The sequence below is a fragment of the Erpetoichthys calabaricus genome, chromosome 1 (assembly GCF_900747795.2).
Source record: "Erpetoichthys calabaricus chromosome 1, fErpCal1.3, whole genome shotgun sequence".
NCBI lineage: Eukaryota > Metazoa > Chordata > Cladistia > Polypteriformes > Polypteridae > Erpetoichthys > Erpetoichthys calabaricus.
Window position 1 is genome coordinate 306,614,022 of NC_041394.2, and position 24,782 is coordinate 306,638,803.

Below are 24,782 nucleotides of genomic sequence, written 5' to 3' on the forward strand. Positions count from 1 at the left end.
TGACGTCCTGTGGTTCACAGTATGTAAAAGTTACATTGTTTTCAAATCCGTGCAGATTGTGTTGAGCCTGCTTTCAGAGAAGATCAATATATAATAAAAAATTAGCAAATATGCCAATAATTAGTAAAGCAGTGGAATTTTTTTTGTCCTTTCAAATAGACGTTCCTGCTCATGGCATGATCACTGTGCAGGTGTGTTGATGGCTTGCAATCAAAACAGAAACATTTGAAAATATCATTTTTCAAATGTCCTGGATAATGGATGCACCCTCAGTATGGACTAAGGTCAAAATACTGAGTGCTGAATGTATATTCAGTGATTACTGAGTTGAGGCATCAGAACAGCTAGGATGCCAAAGGTATCTCCTGTCAAACAGGTTTATCTGAAGTAGATGGCACAGACATGCTCTCGGAAGAGCTTTTGCATACTGTATATGTGAATATAAATGTCCTGAAACACTCTGAAAAAGGCAAGAATCCGTACTATTATAGTGAAATAAAGGCTTTTGTGGACATAAAAGTGTGGTGTGTACCAGTCCTACATCAATGTGCATGTTATTTTCTGCTGTCACAGGTGGTTCCACCCCAAAGACTTTGCTGGAAACCTGAGTGCAAGTTTTCAGATGACAACAGTAAAATACATAATAAAATAGAAAGGCAGACGACCAGAAACCGAGGATCACTGATGTCTGGGGTGAGTTCTTCTTTGTTGCCAGGAAGTGCATTCCAATAATTTTGCATGCTATAATGGGGTAGTGGTCTTTAACTGTTTAATTAGAACGTCCACTTGCACCTGGGCCTGATGTGCCTTATTGATATATTAATCTTCGACAGAAAATATATTGTGCCCTTAGAAGGAAAAACTCAGTCAGAGAATGAAAAGCACTTCAAGTGGCAATGAAGAATTTGTTGCAACATTTTCACGTAAGAGATCTAGGCCTTCCCAGTGAAACTGCAGAGCTCTTGGGAATTTGATTAAAAGATGAAAACATAATTTGTCCAGCCACAACTTTCTTTTGGTAGTGAAATTGAGACAAGTTTGCAGTCATATTTCAAGAATGATGCATCCTTGGTTTAATGCACTGGACCCTGTGACCCTTTTCTTGACTAAGCAGGTTAGAAAATTGATTTTTGATGCAGAATTTGATGGCACGATGAATGACCTGAAATGAGAAGCTTGGGTATCATTCCAAGTTTTTAAAGATCCAAATAGTAAAAAAAATGTCAAGAAAATGTGTGAGTTAAATTTAAGGAATTGGGTTGCAAGTTAAATTTTTGGATTCCCATTTGGAATTTTTCCCTGAAAATCCTGTAGCAGTGAGTAAAGAGCAGCTCAAAAGATTCCTTTTAGTTATCAAGGATATGTAAAAGAACTTAACAGTGATGTTGGTATGATGGTGGACTACTGCTAGATGGTTCATAGAGTTGTACTGGAAAAAGTATTCAAACAAATGGGCGACCAAATGAAGTTTTTGATTAGTCACAAAAAATGTGTACTGTTGTTTTCTTTACATGTACAGTAATCCCTCGCTATATCGCGCTTCGCCTTTCGCGGCTTCACTCCATCGCGGATTTTATATGTAAGCATATTTAAATATATATATCGCAGATTTTTTGCTGGTTCGCGGATTTCTGAGGACAATGGGTCTTTTAATTTCTGGTACATGCTTCCTCAGTTGGTTTGCCCAGTTGATTTCATACAAGGGACGCTATTGGCAGATGGCTGAGAAGCTACCCAACTTACTTTTCTCTCTCTCTCTCTGTCTCTCGCGCTGACTTTCTCTGATCCTGACGTAGGGGGATTGAGCAGGGGGGCTGTTCGCACACCTAGACGATAGGGACGCTCGTCAAAAAATGCTGAAAGATTATCTTCACTTTGCTCCCTTCTGTGCTGCTGCTTCCTTTAAGCGACATGCTGCACGGTGCTTCACATACTTAAAAGCACGAAGGGCACGTATTGATTTTTGGTTGTTTGTTTTTATCTCTCTCTGCTCCTGAAGGAGGGGGTGTGAGCTGCCGCCTGCAACAGCTTTGTGCCGCGGTGCTTTGCATACTTAAAAGCCAAACAGCCCTATTGATTTGTTTGCTTTTCTCTCTCTCTCTGACATGATCTGCTCCTGACGCGCACTCCTTTGAAGAGGAAGATTGTTTACATTCTTTTAATTGTGAGACGGAACTGTCATCTCTGTCTTGTCATGGAGCACAGTTTAAACTTTTGAAAAAGAGACAAATGTTTGTTTGCAGTGTTTGAATAACGTTCCTGTCTCTCTACAACCTCCTGTGTTTCTGCGCAAATCTGTGACCCAAGCATGACAATATAAAAATAACCATATAAACATATGGTTTCTACTTGGCGGATTTTCTTATTTCGCGGGTGGCTCTGGAACGCAACCCCCGCAATGGAGGAGGGATTACTGTATGTTTAAAAATATTACATTGACTAAATAAGTTCATATTAAATTGATTTATGACATTTGTGTATACCTGAATAAATTGTGTAATTTGTTAAATTTTAATTACAATCTTTTCAATTTTGTATTTAAATATAACATGATGGAAACATTATAATTTTATTGTGGTTATGAATGCAATAAAAACAGCTACTCACAATTCAATAATTTTTCATGAATTTCATTTTGCAAACCTGTGAATTATTTAGAACCTACAAGTGGATATGTCACCCCACTGGATAGAGAAGGACCCCAGCAACTATGCTGGCATGTCCAAGAGTAGCCTACAGGTTTTGTTTTGTTTCTCCCTCTCTGCTGCTTCACTTATTTTAGAAATAATAAAATCATTTAATTGTATAACTTTCTGTGAACTGCCATCATTTTATTACATTCAGTGGTGCCATGATTTACACTGTTAATAATTCTCAAGAGTGGTGTTTAAATAAATAAGCTTAGTTACCGTACATCTGGAATGCAGTTTTATATAAAACAACTAATGATTGTATGTGGTAAGGTGTCTTAGTAGGTAAGTCTGACATCTCAATCTGTACTGACTACATTTGTTGATCCAGAACAAATCAAGTGTTCTGGTTGTGCTTTGGTAATACAAATTTAGGAAAATTACACTACATTAACCCATGAATCTCTTCCATTCTGTGTTCCTTATTTAATACCATAAAATTAAAAATTGCAAGTTAACCAAATGTTTACATATTTGGAATGTGAGAAGAAAACATGAATACCCAAAGGAAACCCCACGTAGACATGCAAACTCCATACAGACCAAGGGCCTCCTGTATAACGTCATGTGTAGAATTCACACTAAAATATGGCATATGGACAAAAGTGGAAATATGCGTACACACAAAAAAATTCAGATGCACAAAAATGTGAGTAAGCCAACTTCCATGCATTTCCGCTCCATAAATCCTGGCCAGCGTGAAATGTAACGCATGTACATGTAACCTGCTGCCCCACCTTGACTTCTCCCAGAATTATGCATATTTTAATGTGGAAATCAAAATAAATATCACCTTCCGTTCAGTGTTGGTTAAAAAACAATGGCAAAAGCATGTGAAAAAAAAATGAATTTAAGACAATGCGAAATAGAGGCAAGGAAAAACATACTATTTGTTGGCTCACACACTGGTATAAGCAAAAAAAACATGGCAGAGACACTCAAAATATCAAGTTCAGAAAGTCGCACAGTGCCTGAAATGAAAAATAAGTGGTCAGATATCACAGTTGAAGTGAAAAGGAGAGTAGCAGCCCACCGTCTGTTTATTCTATTTCAGACAATATTATATAAGCTGACCCCCATGTGATGGTCAGGTGGTGATGGTGTTGCTGTGCCCAACACATCTTCAGGCACTGGCAGCTCACACACCGCTCCCACGAAAACTGCTGGGTGACCATCTGGCTGTATGCAGACAGACGCAGTTCTGAGTCACAACATGCAATAGTGGATGCTGTAAGAGATGTGGCCAATGAACTAAGGAATATAAGGGCTGTACTATGTGATATTGACCACAAATTAAATGAATCGGTTAAAAAATAAATGCTGCATCTGATTCCCTGTTTTTACATTCTGCTAATTACATTCAAACCAAGTTGTAATGCTGTCCGATTTGGCTGATCATTTGGTGGGTCAGGTTCAACATACCACATCTCTTCAGGTATAGGCAAGCCATGATTGTGTGCCACATTATACTGTATATGCAGTGCACTGCATGCTTGCACAATGCAACACACTTTCTGTGGACTATAGAGTAGCACATTAACAGAGTGGAAATGCTTTCCATTTACATAAGCAAATTCATTCTCTGAAGGCACCTTTATACTGTAGCGTTGGTACTGAGTGCCACAGCAGATCGATTCTCTGCTCTTTATCATTAAAAGGACTGCTTGCTTTTGCCACACTAGTTGGAAAAAGCACCTGCAACTGTGTACAGCTGCCATCTTTATAGGTTCTCCAGCTATATATGAAGTAATGCCAGCTCATTCTTTTGGTGATTCATCCCTCCCTGATGTAACTTGTCTGGCGCCATTGAAATACATGTGGAAAACCAGACGTTGCTGCAAATTGTTCTTTGATGTTTCCCAGTTCAACCACTGGGTAAGGAAACCTTATATATCTGTTTGACAAGTAGATAATATCATTCCATATAGCTGGCATGGTGCGACTTAGTGAAGATTGCAAAATACCTGATCGGTCAGCAAGTTCAAATTAAAAAACTCCTGTGGCTAAAAACCTGAGAGTGGACAGAACTTGCAAATGAGCAGGTAGAGCACAATTCCTTAAAGTCTGCCTTTGTAAAACTTTTGCCAGTTCAGTACACAGTTCCAAGAGGACGGCTCTTTGAAATCGAAATTAACTTAGAAGCCAGTCATCATAATCTATATACTGTATATGCACTTTCTTCTAATTCTTCTATTTGCAATATCTTCTAATAACGCTAAAACAGCTATGGTAGTCAGAATAGTCTGGCCATTCCGTGCACCACTATATTGTTACAGAATGATTACAATCAAGTGAATTAAATTTGTAAACGATCTGCAATTGATTTTGGTTTATTTCATAGATGTGAATCTAAATAAGAAAAGCAGACCCCAGAAACAGTAGCACTGCTTTGACATTGCTTTATGCCAAGTTCAGTTTTTATACATCTACAAGTAAGTGTGGAAACGGGTGTACACAACATACATGATGCCCCAGGCATGCTATTGAAGCCAAGGATTCTGGAGTTCTGAGGCAGTAGCATTATCCACTACATTACATTCTTGATTACCTTGCAGTGTGGTACTATTTAATGTCTTTGTATTTATCCAGATAAGAAGTCCTATAAAGTTTATTTAATATCTGCCGCGTAAAAGTAACTAAAGAAAAAACTGAGCAAATGAGTAACTGATGTTAAATTTATGTCTCAAAATGTGGTCAAGTTAGGGCATAAATCTATTAGGCCTAAAAACTCTGTAGTAACTGCAACTGATAATAAATTGATATCTAGAATCACGTTGTAACCCAAGAGTCTTCCCCTACCATTTTTCCATTGAACTTGATACTTTGCAAAATGCCTTTTGGTGGAGCATTCTATTAGCAGCATTATGGCGTATAAACTTGATGGATTTCTTTTTTTGTTTACTAATGTCCATCTTGCATATCTTCATTTGCATAGTAAATATTTTCTGCAGTGTGAATATGTACATCTTTGCAATTTATAAGACAGAGAATTAATAAAAAAGAAAAAAAAAAGGAAGGTTAGCAAACTAAGTACTATTGGTGAATGCCATGATTGTGGTTAATCACATTATTTTAAATGATTGACGAGAGGATTCTTTTATTTAATTTGATACTTCTGTACCCCACAACAGAAAATAATGTTCAGCATCAAATCAGGTATTGCTTTTAATTTAATCTCTAATAATTTGTAGTTATCCATCCATCCATTTTCCAACCCGCTGAATCCGAACACAGGGTCACGGGGGTCTGCTGGAGCCAATCCCAGCCAACACAGGGCACAAGGCAGGAAACAATCCTGGGCAGGGTGCCAACCCACCGCAGATTTGTAGTTATTTAGTTAATTATAATGAATCTTAGAAATCCTATAAGAAAAGTGTTTTTTAATAGATGAAAACACTTTATTTCCTATTAGCAAAAAATAATAATAAACAAAGTAATACAGCTGTCTTGTAACCTTTACACAGCCAAAGACGGATACTACAGTTTTTCATTACTGACATAAAATGTTTTCATTTTCAGTTCAGTGATGACCCCTGATCTGGTCTGGCATAACCACCGAAGACTACCAGACCTAATTAGTAAGAGGATGTCACTGCTAAGATCTCCATAGAAACATTCAGCACTACGTTCAAGTATGCTCCACAGAGTGGCATAGTTTTGTTGACCCTTGAATACAACCTGCTCCCAGAGGAAAGCAATTTAATGCTTCACTGCTCATAGAGCAGTATATATGAATCACACAAACGTTAGATAAATTACAGACAGCTACATTTGAGCAGTGCAGCTACTAAGCTTCTTATCTTCAGCCAGGCAAGCTTGTTTCACCTCAGTATAGACATAAAGCCACATGGCAGACTGCTATTGCATGCTGTCTCTAAGCAACAACTAGCTCATTTAGCATAGAGGGTGGAAAATGTGTAATTCAGATGAAGAGACCACATAAGACAGTGTATTTTGGTTAACCTTCACACCTCATACTTAGTGATGACCTTAGGGCTAATTAGTAAAGTAAATGATGACAAGTTAATTAAATATTCCATCTGATAACCTGTGTTGAATAATTGCATTCATCTATCTTTTTATATACGTTTACACAAAAAAAAAAATTAGAACAATTTTACTCAGTGTCAACTAGCAACTGCATTAGGAAACTATGTAGTTTCCCGGAAGTTAAAGGAAGATTTTATTCTGAAATGTGTTACATTTATTCTAACAGACAGAGAGATAGATAGATAGATAGATAGATAGATAGATAGATAGATAGATAGATAGATAGATAGATAGATAGATAGATAGATAGATAGATAGATAGATAGATAGATAGATAGACTCTTTACTGATGTGAAATTCACTTGCTCCAACTGTAACACAAAATGCAAAGTTTAAACTTTGACATAAATGCACACTCATTATACCCAGTTCACATTTAAAGAATAATACCCTGATAGAAATGTTGTTAAAATGCCAAAATTTTGTTGTCATTGGCAAGGGTGTAGGTGAGCACAATGAAAAATCATTACACAGTCATTATACAGTAACATCTTATAGCAGCAGAGTGTAGTGGAATGAGCCAGTGGCTAAAGAGTTCCATGTCAACACATCATGGAGAGATTGATCCACAGCAACTTCCAGAGCTATTGCTTTAGTTGTCTGATAATTAAACCCTGGGAGGGTTTATTAGCACACTCAGCAAACCAGCAACTTGTACTTATACTCTACATTATATTAGCTAGGATGTACTGCTTATATACAGCATATTGTCCAGCATTTGAGGAAACTAGAAACAAATAAATTGTTATTGATTTAATACACCAAGCAGAGGCAATTTAAGTAGCAGGTCAAACATGTGGGAAATATACAGATACATAAAACTGCATAGGAGATATTTTAAACTGTTCAGGCAATTGACCTTTTGGCTTCTTAGTCTGAAGTCTTGAAAATGAACAGATGTGCAGTGCATCCTGGGGAAGCTGGAACACTAAGCAGGACTTGAGAGGTTTTTTTTTTCTTGTTTTATTATTTTATGATTTTGCTTACTTAGCTGGGAATCCCCTGCAAAGTGACATTGAGCATTTTCTGATGATACCAGTGTAAGAAGCATTTTCACGTGCTGTGAGAAACTAGAAAAGTTAATGTGTATGTCCTGTTTGGGTGAGAAGGGCAGATCTGATATGAAATCCTACCAGCCCCTTCAGCTGCCAGAGTTCTCTATTGCTCACTCTTTAAATGCTGCTTAAATGATTACATCTTGCCTGAAGAAGGGGCCTGAGTTGCCTCGAACGCTTGCATATTGTAATCTTTTTAGTTAGCCAATAAAAGGTGTCATTTTGCTTGACTTTTCACTGCTTATCTGAGTATACATAAAATAGAAGTAAAGAAGATCCTGAGGGGGGTTATGGGGGGTGGGGTGGTTATGGGCTGGTGGTTGTATGGGCGAGAATGATCATCAGCATCTTATTACTACTGCTTGGACTGAATGAAGACTTAAAGCACCAAGGTTGCATTAATTCTAAAACTGGGTTGAAACAGTGGTTTGGCAGCCCGAATCAGCAAGCAACTTGCCATTAAAGGTACTTAGGATTGAATACATGAGGTGTGATAAAGACAGTGAGACAGGCAAGAGATTACAGATAATGGCTATATAACTGACCTTGACATTTCCTCTTATCCCTTATTAAGAAAATATCCCGTTAGATAGTATTTTTCATGTTAGGTGATCTGAGCATGATAAACCTGCAACTAAACTAAAAAATAAGACAAAATCTTAAAAACAGTCAGTAATTTTAAGACCATCCAGCCATTAAAGTATATGGTCATCAGTAGTGATAAGCAAAATGATTCATGCAAAATTGAATTAGCAATGAAACTCAGGGACCCACCTTGCAAAATAAATTGCACATTCCCTTGCCATTCACACAAAAAGAAAAGACTTTTGTTCCTGGCTGGAGGTATTTTCATTCATTATTTCTGTGTGTGTGTACCTGTCCTGTCATTTAGTATTTAGTATTTAAATGTTCTCTAGTTATATCAAGTTAGTATCTCTAGTTATAAAAATAAATAAATAAATAAATACATAAATAAATAAATGAGAAGGTGACATTTTTTTAAAAAAGTACTTTATGTCTGTGGTGGTATGAAGGAGATGCATAAGCAGAATTGGTTTTACTGGTGTGACGCTGATTACATTCTTTATACAACTGCAGAAAAGAACTCAGGTAAAAACAGAAGTGTGAAAGATGCTTTAGGGAGCAGTATTCAACTTTTTCAACTTAAAAATGTCATATTTAAACGCCAAAAACTCTTTAAGTTTCAGTTGTGTGCATTGCAATTTCAAAATCCTGTGCAAAATGAATTTCAGTGTCAGTTTTGCAAAATTGTATATGCATAAGGGACTTGTTTAGATTCACTCACCACAGGGCAGTAGAAATTTCAAAAACACTAAAGAAAATAGGAGGCACAATGTGTGTTCTGCCTTTTTATCCTCCATAATTCCATCACATGTGCACCACATAAATGCTGATACCAAGAGATTGAGTCAACAGTGCATTCTTCATTTAATAGTTTTATGAATTTGTCAACTTCGTTAATTACTCTAATCCTGTTTATTCTATTAAGAGCCATGTGATTGTTTGAATAATGTTAGTGAAACCCCAGACTTAAAACAGCATTCTCAGAGTTCGCCACAATGAAGATGTAACAAAAACAGAAATTAATTCCATAAGTAATTCCACTCTGGGATGAACCCAGTGCCAAAGTTATGAGAGGTAGCTGCTTTCCCATTACAGCATCTTGACATCCAAACTACTCAGACTCTGTGCCTGTATTTTAAAACAGGGCATAGGCACAGAATCCCTGTATTCCTGAATTGGATAACTGCTTCATATTAATACGTAGATATTAAGGAAAGGAATAAAAAGAATACAAATGATGTGTAGATAATGGATCTTCTTTAAAATAACCAGTTAATGGAACACAAAGTAGGCTATTAGTATCTAAACACCTTAAGTGTAAGGAAAAGTAAAACTGTCACACTAATAGGTGCATTGTGTTTCTCGAGCCTCTTAAATGCATTTTAAAGTATATGCTTCATTGGCCTCATTGTGTTGCACATTTTGTGTCAATTACTTAGCAATTTAAAAACAAAAGATGCACACTTAATTATATGATGCCACAGTCTTTTTCCCTTTGGCAATTTACCTGTTAGTTAAAAGCAAATTATTCTTTTTTTCAGTAACAGAGTACACGATTATGTGAAATGGAATTAGCTCCTCTAACATCTAACGGTTTGCCCAAAACATAAACAGTTATAATCTTCCTTCACATAACTTGCATCATTTTTCTCTCTGTCTCTCTAAACACTCAGCTGGTTCATCCAGTTATTGCCTCGGTCACATAGTACAATTTTGTTTCTTCATGTCAGTTATCATGCCACTGCTTAATCAGCTCATCAAGGTGTATACTACTGTATAATTAGACTTTTTTGGGAAAAATAGCAATTTTTTTTACAGTGTGCCTAATGCTTTTGTACGAAAAATAATGGTTCATTTTACTAGAAGAATGATTTTATTCTTACAGCTTAAAGCTGAAATAAGACAAAAAAAAGCCAAAATATTAAAATAAAAATCAACTCAGATTGCACATCTTTTAAAATGGCTTTTGCACATCCATCTTAATCAAATTCAGGTTTGTGGGGTCCCATAATCTATCACTTCAATAGCAGAAGGACTGTCGGCCCATCACACGTTTCATTCTCATTCCCACTTAGCCAAACTCACAGCAAGCAAATTTATAATCACAAAATAACTAAACATATGTTACTTTGGGATGTGGAAGGAAAGCAGAAAATCCCAACATTAAACCCACACAATCAAGGGAAATGTGGGCAAATGGCACACAGGCAGGGAATTTTAAGCATCACACTAACTGATTCAACCCTTCTCTCATCCATCCATTTTCTGAATCTTCTTTTTGAGAGACACTCATTGTAAGGTACAGTTAATTAAAGTCTTTAACTTAAAATCAAAAAAATTGACATCATTCTGACTATGAGAAAAACCATTAATGCAATTAGTTGGATTTCATGTAGATAATTATGATGGGATCAAAAAGTTTGGAAAGAGGTTCAATATTTTTGAAATGTGACATTCTGGTGTGTGCAACCAATGACAATACTAAACGTTTAATAACTCATCAAGACATAGTAACTCATGAATCTGTTGATATCCGTTCAGTCTGAATAAGGACCTTATCGAGTATGGTTTGCTTGTAACTTATGTTGCCTTTCCAAGTTTGCTTAAAAACTGGTATTTTACATGTTCTGCCAGTGAAAAGAGCAGAGAGAAATATTGGAACACCAGGGTCAGGGAAATAAAATAAGACAAGGCCAGAATATTACAAAAAGGAACAAAACTGTAAGACATCAACATTGGTCAAAACACAAACTAAAAACCATAGGAAACCGTAACCCAGAAACACAGAAAGTTACAAAAGTTGTTTATTTTTGTGTTTTTAATCCAATTCACGCATACTGAGTTACACATTGCACCAGTAAAATTGTGTAACTGACATCAAACATCACGTCTTACGAGCCATGCTTTCCGCCAAACTGTACACCATCATAGCAACAAAGTTTATGAAATGGCAGTGCCCACAGAAGAAATATTACAGTGCTGCAAGGCAGTAAAAAATAGAAAAAGAAGGTTTAACTCTCAATAATTAATCAATGATTCTAGAAATGTTCTATTGGGCATAATACAAAGTTAATCATTATTAAATCCTCACTAGATCCATCCATCCATCCATCATCCAACCTTCTATATCCTAACTACAGGGTCACGGGGGTCTGCTGGAGCCAATCCCAGCCAACACAGGGCGCAAGGCAGGAAACAAACCCTGGGCAGGGCGCCAGCCCACCGCATCCTCAATAGATGCTGAAAAAAAAATGATTAAAGAAAGACTCCCGTATTTAACTCATTCTCAAGTCTAAACAAAAGAATGTCATGATGTACCATATCCAAAGCAACAGATCATTAGTGTAAAAGATCATGATCGGCTGTGAGATCATTAGTCACCCTGATGAGTGCTGTCTCCATACCATAAAACCAGAATGAAATTCCTTAAACAGATCATTTGTGGCAAGATGGTCTTTCAAACGGCACGTTCAAAGATTTTAATAAGAAAGGGAAGATTTAAAGTAGGTCAATCGTTTTTAAAATCCTGTGGGTCAAGTCCAGGTTTCTTGAGGACAGGTGTAACAACAGCCTGCTTTAGGATAGAAGGGACCAAGTCAGTATAAAGAGATGCATTGGTAATACTGGTAGAACTGGATAACAAGGCACAACAGAGCCTCTGAAGGTATCCAGTTTGGGCATGTGAGAATTTTTTTTTTTTTTTGCTACAATGATGTTGTCTTCTTAGCCTAATCTAATCACAACCTGTAATCTCTGGCACACAATGAAGCATTGTCAGAAGTACCTTCAAATGTGAGGTCATCCTAGGGGGATGAGTTCTAGCACCTTGGTTTCTTGGTCATGAGTGAGGGTAAAGAACGAGGAGAACGACATTTATTACCCAAAGTCACTAGAAGACACCCTCACATCCTATAGCAATGGTGGACTACTTTTGTCTCAAGAAATGATTCTGAGGCTGAGCTGAGAAGTTAACTATGATATCCCAATTGTACTGTATGAACTCTGTTGCTGGGAATATTGCTGAAAGAAAAGTTCACTGGTAGCAATGTGAGGCCAGAGGACTGCAGAATAACAGGAAATGAGAGAAAGTGCCTTTGTGCAATAGAGAAACATTAACATTAAACAAAATTAAGTGAATAAATAAATACACACATATTGTAAATGAATGTATTGTGAAATGTGACAATAAACAAAAAACAATGATGTGCTAACATAAATAGTTAAATATGACATTATGTTTTCTTGGTTTACTTCATTATGTATTTATTTATGTATTTTTTCTTTTATTTATTTCAGCGACACCATACACCAAAGAAATACGGCTTGAAGTTAAAACTGTCATTTTCACCCATCAAAGTTGAGAGGGTAGGCTCTCAACCCTGATTGGTGAATAGTCAGTAGACTACACAGACATTTTTCACCCCCACAAGGCAGTTTTATAGGCAGATACCAAAAGTCAAATGCAGACTCCTAAGAAGAATTTGGGGTTTCTTAAATTAAAGTAGCAGCTTTGTGCAGTAATTCCAGGCAAATTTTTTTGCAGTTGTGTCCACCATAGATACGCACAGTCACAACTCTGAGCAAGCGCAGTGCCTGCCTTGGGAATCCAGCAGTTCAGAGATGTGTAAAGGTGCAACTGTGGGCGTCTCCCCTGCCGACAATTCACCAATCAAAAAACAGTACTCCTAACTAAATAAAAGCCTGACCTCTCAGCTTGGAAATATAAAGAAATAAGTAAAAAAAAAAAAAAGTACTTTGTGACACATTTAATTATGCTCACATATCATTGTGCTTCTGTTTATTTATTGTCACATTTCACAGTACATTTATTTATTTGCTATTTATTTGTTTATTTAATTTTGTCTGAAATATTTCTTCCATATGGTGTGATGTGGAGAAGAAGGTGTTAGTACTGAGCTGCTGCTCTGCCCATAGCCCTTTTCTTTTCCTACTATTTGTCCCAGCCTCTCCAAACTCCGTCTCTTACTAGGCCATTCTAATTACAGCAAACAACTACTTCATGAGGAAGCAAAAATATAAAGGTGAGCTGGTGCGGTACCTTTGCAACTGCCATCATTTCATGCTTCCCTAATGTTCTAGTTTTTAATTTTTTGTGCTTTGACCTTATTCTATTCGGAATTTTACAGGGCGCTTTTCATCATTTTTGTAAATTCAGCCTGATTTTATCTAGTGTTTTTTGGAAATGTTATGCCTTTTTTGTGTTACATTTATATGACCTTCTGCCTGTTTTCACAACTACAGTATTCCTTTGGATCCCAGAGGTAACAAGCAATGAATTATATTTTTCTCTTTGTTATGAATATCCTTGTGTCTACTCATCCCAATCCCTTGTAATGGCATGGGCAGCCTTGCAAGTCTAATGGACTGCACCTCCCTCATTGTCCTTGCGGCATAACTTCTTTGTCAGAGTAGCTACAGCTAGAGAAACACACACCGAGAAGATGTCTGCATTTAAAGCTGAGGTCAGATACTGGATTGCTGACAGAAACAAAGTGGGAGAGCGCCTTCACCAAGCAAACAGGTCAGCAAAAAGAAAAGTCAGGTCCTGTGTTATGTGGGATGGTTTATTTCCTCCCTTTGCATATTCTTTCCTGTGTTTTAGTTTAAAATAAACAAGTTCTTGAAAATATGTTCATTTGCAGCAATTTTGGCATTATTATGGACATGAAGAAACACTACAAGGGTGCTCTTCTATCACAACAAGAATTCAAAAAGGAAGCAGAATTTTTTAAACTCAGTATATAAAATTACAAACAAGAAGGAAAGTCTGCCGTCATTTTATTCTCTGTCATAATAAAGACAGCCAAGTTATAAAACTGATTCAGACCATTGATCGTAATACAATATTACTCACTTTCTCTTGACAGAATGAATTCAGGAAGAAAGCTAAAACTACTGCATAGAATTTATAAAAGACACATGCTAGGAAAAAATGCTTTATAGAAATAAAACAGTATAAAATTTAAGATGTAGTGATGACACAGGAGCAATACATTAGATTGAAATAATACTGCATAAAATGAAAGATTATTATAGTTTTTTTGCGCATAAGAAAGGGATAATGAAATAGAATTACTGAACAAAATGTAACTTTAAAAGACATCCTTCTGTCCATTTTCTGACCATGTTCAGAGTTTCTCACAAAGGAAATGGACAATGACACCTATTAGATATATGAACAAGCATTGTTTAAATTAAAAATGTAGTTTGTTCATAGGTCTAATGAATGTTAAAAATTAAAATTGTCAAAAACAAATCTTAGAGTATAATCTTGAACATGTCATCTTTTAGCTTTTAATAGGTAACGGAATGGAATAGTGTAATTAGAATGGTGATCTTTATATCTATAAAAGTCCCTCTTTGTGTTTTGTTTAAGCCACAAATGTAAAACGTGTCTCATGAGGACTTAAGGCGAGAAGTCAGGGTTTTTGACATATAATTTTGGCATGTACCCCAGGGGTGGTGGAGAAACTTCAGGTTCAGATGCATGTCATGAAATATTACAGTATGATTTACTAACACAGAAACAGTACCACACCCATTGAAATGGCAGAAGGATGGCCCTTTCAAGTAGAGAATTCGAGTTTGATTGCAGCACATTACATTAAACTTTTCTCATTCTCACCTTGAATCAGTCATTTCAACCCTTTGTTATGTTTATAGTCACAGGCTTCCCCAGATGGGGCCACATTGTCTCCAGAGTTGAATTTCAAGGGTAATGTCTCAGCACTGAACCATTATTGCAACCTGCCCTGAAATAGCTTCTCTGTTGTATTTGAGGCTGTAATCTGCTACAAAACAGTCAAAGCCCTACATCTGAGTCATCTCCAAGAACAAATTGGGATCACTGCTTCTATTTAGTCTGAGCACTTTCATTTTTTTCTTATTGTAAATTTATTTTTAAAATATAATACCCAGACAACCCCAAGGAAATAGATACTATAACATAAATACTTCTGACTTCGGGTTTTTGTATGACGGCTTAACCAGGACAGTTCAGTGGCAGAGAAAGTACCTTCATGGAATGCAATAAACAGGAATCCATGAACTGCTCTCATCCCATGAAACCATTCTTTCTATTTCAAATGGTTGGAGTTCTCTTTGAGTCTACATTTTTTAGCTAGGCATCTTCAGCCATATTGCTTCTCTCATGGGCAAATGCATGTCACTTGTTCAGACAGGTGAAGGGTTAAATGTACAGCAACATTTTGAAATAAAACCTGGTCAACCCTGGGAAGCACAGTTAGTAACCAAATAAAATACAAAAATTGTGGAAGTCTATGCTATTTAAGAGATTTGTCATTTGGAAGAAGGCACAATATGGAATATTCACATATTACTGAACAATTTAAAAATTATACTGAGCAAAGTTTAGTGTTGCAATGACTAAAAATGTTAAAAAGATATGTCAGCCAAGCTAGATTATACTGTATTTATTTAAGGGTAGCCACAGAAACTGATGATTAGATATTCAAACCTTGAAGAATTATTTTTTGGAAGTCTCGGGTCCTAATCTGGGATCCAGAGTTGGTCTGTCATGTGGTGGGTGCAGCAATGCATTGTATCAGCGCATGCTCCTAACCTCTTCCTCCTCCTCAATACAAATTAATAATGGTAATGCAGTGGTTAGCAATACTACATTACACATCCCGTATCCTATTTTGCCTTCCCCCTGCATATTGCACATTTCCTCTAACACCACAAAAGGCATATCTTATGTTCAATGACCCTATGTGGATGAGTGCGTGTGTGTGTGTGTGTATGTGTTCGTATGTGTTCTGTAGGGGCCCAGAAGGAAGAACAGGCATCCTGACCAGAATAACAGGAGGTTTCATACCAAGCAAGGAGGCCATAATGGAAGGTTTTGGAGAATGGGCTTACTAGGAGCAGGTCATTCTCTCACAAAGCAGGTGTCAGTGTTGCTCAGGGCTAAACCCAATTAGGACACCCACAGGGTTGCATGGGAAATGGAGTTGGGAAAAACAAACCTCTCAGAGTCTTTGGGGACCGCCAGAGGAGGACTGCCCTGGTTCCCACACAATGCAAAAGTACTCCCAATGACATAGAAAGAAGACTGGAAGCAGTACCTGGGTCGACTTTAAAAGAAGGCTTGCTGCGTCAGTTTGACTGAGTTTGAGTCAGGAGGCAGTGGGCTATGGCCTTGGAGGAGGAAGGAGAATTGTGCTTGGTGGTTTTTTTTTTTGTTTGTTTTTCTTGTGAAGAAGGTGTTGGGGCCCAGGAAAAAAAAAACAACAACTTTATTTGCACTTAAAGTATGTTTGGGCTTTATTGTGTCAGTGATGTAGGGCTCAGTGGTGCTCCCTTGTGGTTACAGTGGACACAACAATGTACTATTGCCCTAGCCAGTGTTAGTTAATGTCTTGCACCTAATTCTGCCAGGATACCCTTCAGCTTCCCTTGGCACTAATTTGGATTAAGCATTTTTGAGAATTAGACGATTAGAATGGGTAATAAAAAACCTGTTCTGCACATGTATATTATCAAATAGTCAACATGACAAGGGATTCATGTATAAGCTACAAAACTTTTTATAGCAGAACAGTGAGAAACATGATGTCCCTTGAGCTTTAACACAGTACATTAAATAAAAATAATCCTCACAATGTGCGGAGTAGAAATTCATTGCATAGTGGTTAAAACAAAGAAAAACATGTGGGTATGTTTGAGTTTATCCTATGATGGGTGATATTCCAGTGCTCCTGGAATAAACCTGTTATAGAGAAGGTGGGAATAATAAAGGAGAGACTGTGAGAAGTAAGGTTAATGTAAAAAGAAGATTCCTGCATGAATCAATGCTGAGGCTGTTGGTTATTATCCATTCATCCATTTTCCAACCCGCTGAATCCTAACACAAGGTCACGGGGGTCTGCTGGAGCCAATCCTAGCCAACACAGGGCAAAAGGCAGGAACCAATCCCGGGCAGGGTGCCAACTCACCGCAGGACACACACAAACACACCCACACACCAAGCACACACTAGGGCCAATTTAGAATCACCAATCCACCTAACCTGCATATCTTCGGACTGTGGGAGGAAACCGGAGCGCCCGGCGGAAACCCACGCAGACACGGGGAGAACATGCAAACTCCACGCAAGGGAGGACCCGGGAATCGAACCCAGGTCCCCAGATCACCCAACTGCGAGGCAGCAGTGCTACCCACTGCACCACCGTGCCACTGTTGGTTATTATAATTTCTGTAATTAATAATAGGTTACTGGTTAGCATTGCACACATTGGGGAGTACAAGTCATATAAGAATATTCTTTTGGAATGGGCATACTTAATCTTAACTTTACAAAGAGGATATAATAGTGAAAGTCCAGGGAAAATCGTTTATTTTTTCCCAAAGTGCTGGATATGTGTTATGAGAAAAGAATGAAAGAATTGAACCTTTAAGTCAGTGTAAATGACTGTTAAACAGAGGCTTGATGTTATATTGATGTCAGCTCTTGCGTTAAAATAACCTTGTTAACAAGAACACAGGGGATGGATACTGGTTAAGAATAAATACATTTTTCTAAAATGATAGAACAACATTGAATCACAGTGGATTTAATTTAATTTTTGACACTGACATAAAAAATGTCGTTTTAGTGTCTTTTAAATTCTAAATCAGTTACACGCATACAGTAAAACAGGCAGTACATACACATAGTAACGAAAAATAATTGATTGCATAAGTATCCACCCCTTCAAGTCAGTATTCAGTAGATACACCTTTGGCAGCCATTCCAGGGTTAAGTCTGTGTGCACAGGCTGCTGTCAGCTTTGCACATCTGAACACTGCAATGTTTCTCCATTCTTCTTTGTAAAACTGCTCAGGTTCTGTCAGGTTGCATGGGAATTGTGAATGAACAGTGTTTTTCAAGTCCGGCCTCACATTCTAAACAAGATTGAGATTTATAGTATGCTCATATTTATCAAGTGTTTCAGAATAGGTGCTAACTGTTCCAGATCTCAGAGTGATGCAAACTTTGTTCTATTCTTGTAGCAGTAAAACCATTTTATCAGTTTGCCTAATTTCGGAAACTACTGCTAACTTCACCAGGATTTAGGAGAGCTTGTGAGTTGTACTAAGAAGATGATGGTATTCAAACTGAGATTGTTAATCAGATTCTGGGAAAGGCTGAATGTTTTGTAAATGCTGGTGAACAATGAATTTGTAAAAAGATATCAATTACAAAGATAAAATAATATTAATAAATCTCATACCTCACATGATCACCCAGTCAACACAGAGAAGCCATGCACTATCTGACGAAATTAAATCACTGGTTTTGGCCACGGGGAAAAGAACACTTTGCAATAACGGTGTCTAGGTATGTCATAACCAGCCAGTTCTCAAATTTTGCACTGAACATTTAATGCCCTTACAACGTGAGAGGTAATATGAGGATTTATACATTTCTCCATCACTCCAAATGAGGTAATGTTAATAAAACTGCATTCATGCAAATCCCTGGTAAGGCTGGAGTTGTTGGTATGATTGATGGCACACACATAAAGATTACTGCCCCAAGTGTGGATGAGTATGCATAGATGAATCACAAGACATACCACTATATTATGCTTGATATTGTTACAAAGTTGCCCAGTTCAATGCATGATCAAAGAATACTCCAAGAAAGTGACAAAAGTCATTTATTTGAACATAATCACATCCCAGCTGAATGTCATCTTCTTGGAGATAGGTGAAATTCCTAAAGGTAATTCTGAGAAGTTTGATAAAAACAGGCACTGATTTCTGATTTGAGAATTCAAGGACATTAACATTGTTGTTTTTAAGACATTTCTGAGTAGCTTTGGCTTTATGCTTGGGGTTTTCCTTCAGGATTTCCTCATATTTTGCTGCATTCATTTTAAGGCCTGCTGCAGAGAACCATCCCCACAGCATGATGCTACCACCACCCTGCTTCACAGTGGGAATGATGTGTTTTTAATAATGCATAGTTTTTTCCTTATGTCAAACATGGTGTTTAGTAACAGTACAAATTTCCAAACAATACAAATTTCCATACCGGATCAGTCGAGCCCCGGGTTAACAACGACCGCCACCAGTGCTGTTAGCCAACAGGGTGCTGGCAGAAATTGGGCTACTGTTGGCCGAAGCAGAAGAAAAAAAAGGAGAAGAAGAGGTGGGATACATGTCCAGATGCAGGAGGAGAGGAGGAAGGTAAAGAGAGTGGAAATGAGGGTAGGAATGTTGAATGTTGGCAGTATGACTGGTAAGGGGAGAGAGTTAGCAGATATGATGGAGAGAAGGAAGGTTAATATATTGTGAGTGGAAGAGACTAAATGGAAGGGGAGTAAGGCCAGGTGGATCGTAGGTGAATTCAAATTGTTCTATCATGGTGTGGATAGGAGGAGAAATTGAGTAGGGGTTATTCTGAAGGAACAGTATGTCAAGAGTGTTTTGGAGGTGAAAAGAGTGTCAGACAGAGTAATGATTATAAAGCTGGAAATTGGAGGTGTGATGATGAATGTTGTTAGTGCATATGTCCCGTAAGTTGGGTGTGCAATGGATGAGAAAGAAGATTTTGGAGTGAGTTCGATAAAGTGATGAACAGTGTACCCAAGGGACAGAAAGTGGTGATTGGTGCGGATTTCAATGGACATGTTGGTGAAGGGAACAGTGGAGACAAGGAGGTGATGGGTAGGTATGGTGTCAAGGAGAGGAATGAAGACTGTCAGAGGATAGTGGATTTTGCCAAAAGGATGGACATGGCTGTGGTGAATATATATTTTAAGAAGATGGAGGAACATAGGGTTACGTACAAGAGTGGAGGAAGATGCATACAGGTGGATTACATCCTATGCAGAAGAGTCAATCTGAAGGAAATTGAAGACTGCAAAGTGGTGGCAGGGGAAAGTGTAGTTAACCACCATAGATGTTGGTCTGTAGGATGACGTTGGAGATCAAGAAGAGGAAGAGAGTGAGGGCAGAGCCAAGGATCAAATGGTGGAATTTGAAAAAGGAAGACTGCAAGGTTAAGTTTAGGGAGAAGGTGAGACAAGCATTGGGTGGTAGTGAAGAATTACCAGACAGTTGGGAAACTACAGCAGATGTAGTAAGGGTGACAGCAAGAAGAGTGCTTGGTATGACATCTGGACAGAGTGAGGAGGAAAAGCAAACCTGGTGGTGGAATGGGGAAGTACAGGAAAGTATACAGAGGAAGAAGATGGCAAAGAAAAAGTGGTATACTCAGAGAGATGCAGAAAGTAGACAAGAGTACAAGGAGATAAGGCACAAGGTGAAGAGAGAGGTGGTGAAGGCTAAAGAAAAGGCTTATGATGAGTTGTATGAAAGGTTGGACACTAAGGAGGGAGAAAAGGACCTGAACCGATTGGCTAGACAGGGACCGAGCTGGGAAAAATGTGCAGCAGGTTAGGGTGATAAAGGATAAAGATGGAAATGTATTCACAATGGAGGAGAGTGTGCTGAGCAGACGGAAAGAGTACTTTGAGTGGCTGATGAATGAAGAGAATGAGGGAGAGAAGAGGTTGGATGATGTGGAGATAGTGAATCAGAAAGTGCAACGGATTAGCAAGGAAGATGTAAGGGCAGCTATGAAGAGGATGAAAAATGGAAAGGCAGGTGACATACCTGTGGAAGCGTGGAGGTGTTTAGGTCTGCAGTAGGAGTGACGGATGCATTCAAGGTGGAGGTGGGATTACATCAGGGATCGGCTCTGAGCCCTTTCTTATTTGCAATGGTGATGGACAGGTTGATAGATGAGATTAGACAGGAGTCCTCTTGGACTATGATGTTTGCTGATGACATTGTGATCTGTAGCGATAGTAGGGAGCAGGTTGAGGAGACCCTGGATAGGTGGAGATATGCTCTAGAGAGGAGAGGAATGAAGGTCAGTAGGAACAAGACAGAATACATGTGTGTAAATGAGAGGGAGGTCAGTGGAATGGTGAGGATGCAAGGAGTAGAGTTGGCGAAGGTGGATGAGTTTAAATACTTGGGATCAACAGTACAGAGTAATGGGGATTGTGGAAGAGAGGTGAAAAAGAGAGTGCAGGCAGGGTGGAATGGGTGGAGAAGAGTGTCAGGAGTAATTTGTGACAGACGGATATCAGCAAGAGTGAAAGGAAAGATCTACAGGACGGTAGTGAGACCAGCTATGTTATATGGGTTGGAGACGGTGGCACTGACCAGAAAACAGGAGACAGAGCTGGAGGTGGCAGAGTTAAAGATGCTAAGATTTGCATTGGGTGTAACGAGGATGGACAGGATTAGAAATGAGGGCATTAGAGGATCATTTCAGGTGGGATGGTTTGGATACAAAGTCAGAGAGGCGAGATTGCGCTGGTTTGGACATTTGCAGAGGAGAGATGCTGAGTATATTGGGAGAAGGATACTAAGGATAGAGCTGCCAGACAAGAGAAAAAGAGGAAAGCCTAAGAGAAGGTTTATGGATGTGGTGAGAGTGGACATGCAGGTGATGGGTGTAACAGAACAAGATGCAGAGGACAGAAAGGTATGGAAGAAGGTGATCCGCTGTGGTGACCCCTAACAGAAGCAGCCGAAAGAAGAAGAAGAAACATGGTGTTTAGTCTGATGACCAAAAAGATCAAATTTTGTCTCATTAGGCTATAGAACCATCTTCCCACTAACTTCAGAGTCCCCAGTGTGTTTTCTGGAAAACTCTCTGGGTGAATTTTTTAACAGTGGCTTTCTTCTTTTCTTTTCTTTTCTTTGTCATTATCCCATAAAGCAGTGATTGGCTGAACCGCCTTCAGATTTCTCACAGGTCTCTTATCCTTCTTTACTAGTCTTCTTCTTGTACAATCACTCTGTCTTTGTAAATGGCCTGCTCTAGACAGATTTACTGCTGTGCCGTACACTTTCTGTTTCTTAATGATTGATTTAACTAGACCCCGTGGGATATTCAGTGACTTGGATATTTTCTTATTTCCATCCATTGAGTTGTGCTTTTCAATCACATTTTCACTTAATTTCTTGGAGTGTTCTTTTATTTTCATTGTGTAGGTTAGACCATCATACTGACCTTCCAGATAGGATGCATTTAGACTACAGAGGGCCAAAAATTTTGATTTCTTTGTCTGTAATGACATTTGTATTTCCATCCTTCCATTCATTACACTGATTTGCTCAATTCACATTGAGGCGGAGCCTATTCTAGCAGCAGTTTGTATGTATGGACCAATCCTAGAAGCGGTGCAGGTCTATGACATTGTGGGACTGTTTAAACTCTCCAGTTAAACTAACATGTACATCTTTGACATGTGTGTGCACACATAATAAGCACATATACGTCGGGAGTAACCCGAGAAATGCAGCACTATAAACTAGGTCTTGATTTTTATTGATTTCACTGATTTTTTTATTTTCTGGCCAAGTAGTTTGAGTTAACTGAGCATAGCTAAAAATATAGAGTTGCTCAGTTTAGTACCATAAAAGCTTCTTTTCGTTTTTTATGTAAATTACAGACGGCAGTCTTGTAACTGATGTTAGGGTGTTAAATAAATCAAAATTTCCAAAACATATGTTGAAAAAATCTGTTTATTTTAACGTGTATGAACAGATTTTTTTAAGCAAATATGTTAAGGAAATCTGCTTATTTTGAGTCACAAAAGTGTATAGGATCACTCACTAAATTAAATTGTCTTGATTACATTTAAAAGACCTAATCTATAAATACACAGATGTAAAATTAATATTTAAACCATTTAAAACTACGAAATGCATAGATTAAATGTTTTGATAAACATAAAAGTCTCCAAGAAAGTCAAATATTGGATTTTTTTTTTTATATGGAAATAACAAGAAACACATTTTGTGTTTGCTTTAATTAAAAATGTGTATACATAAATATTGATGGCTTCATACCTGGGTAATAACTACTATTGGATCATTAGTTTAGACCTAGGAGAATTGCTTATTTCAGAATAAAGTAAAATAGCAACATGATTTTTTAAAGCGATAGTCCCAAATACCCTTTAAGTTAAATAAATTCCTATAGATAATTTCTTTGTTATTTTGTAATTATAGACGTAAAACAATTGGAAACTAAATATCCTACTCTTTTTGTCAACATAAGGCTCTTTTAGTTTTGCATTGTACATGCAAAAATATATGAATACATTGCTCCATCCATCAATTTGCATCACAAGGAGTTAGAGCCTATTACTGGATGCGTGTTTGGGTCAGGCACTATTTCAGCACAGGGTACGCTGATGCACATATACACTTCAGTTCACATTTGCACTGATGCAATTTAGTATCAAAATTCAACTAACACCTCACATCCATGAGAAGAGCTTACAAGATTCTCTCTGACTTTCACTAGAAGAGTGATGGACACAATCATGCGTGAGAATATGTGTAATGCCGAGAAGCTGCCTAAATGTTGAATCTGTATAGTTCCACCTTGCTGGCAAAGACATAATGAATAAAAGCCAAAAATGTATTCAAAATATAGTTGTTAAGCAAGTGAATATAAAATAGTAATAAAATAGTTAGCCACGCTTCCGTCATCTTCGATGCAGCTTCCTTGTCTGTTATAAAGCTTCCTCCACTTCTTTTTATCCTGTGCGAATTCCTCCAGGTTTCTTCCTATTGCTCCTGTGCCTCTTGCTTTCTCTATTACCATATCTTTCCACCTGTTTCTTTTTCCTTCCTGCACTTCTTCTTCCTACCAGAATCCATCTTTCCACTCTTCTTCCTGTCCTTGAGTTGTCCAATGCGCAATACATGTCCTGCCCATCATATCAATCTTGATAAGTCTTTTTCACTGAGCTCCGTTTGACCAAATGTTTTCTCTGAAATGCTCATTACTAAAGGGTGGCACGGTGGCGCAGTGGTAGCGCTGTTGCCTTGCAATAAGGAGACGTGGGTTCGCTTCCTGGGTCCTCCCTGCGTGGAGTTTGCATGTTCTCCCGTGTCTGCGTGGGTTTCTTCCGGGTGCTCCGGTTTCCTAACACAGTCCAAAGACATGCAGGTTAGGTGTCCCTAATGAGTGTGTGTGCCCTGGGGTGGGTTGGCACCCTGCCCAGGATTGGTTCCTGCCTTGCACCCTGTGTTGGCTGGGATTGGCTCCAGCAGACCCCCGTGACCCTGTGTTAGGATTCAGCGGGTTGGAAAATGGATGGATAGATGGCTCATTACTAATCAATTGGTCTTGGCCATCTTATTTTCATAATATGTCTTAAGCATGTTTGGTCAAACATATCAAGTCTTCTCTTAATTGCTTGATTAAATGTCCAGTTTTCATCTCCATACAAGGCTACCAGCATTGCTAATACATTATAGACACGTCTAAAGTTCTCTTTCTAACAAAACAAATACTTTTCCTGCCAAATCTAATCTTTCTGCCACTTCTGTCTCA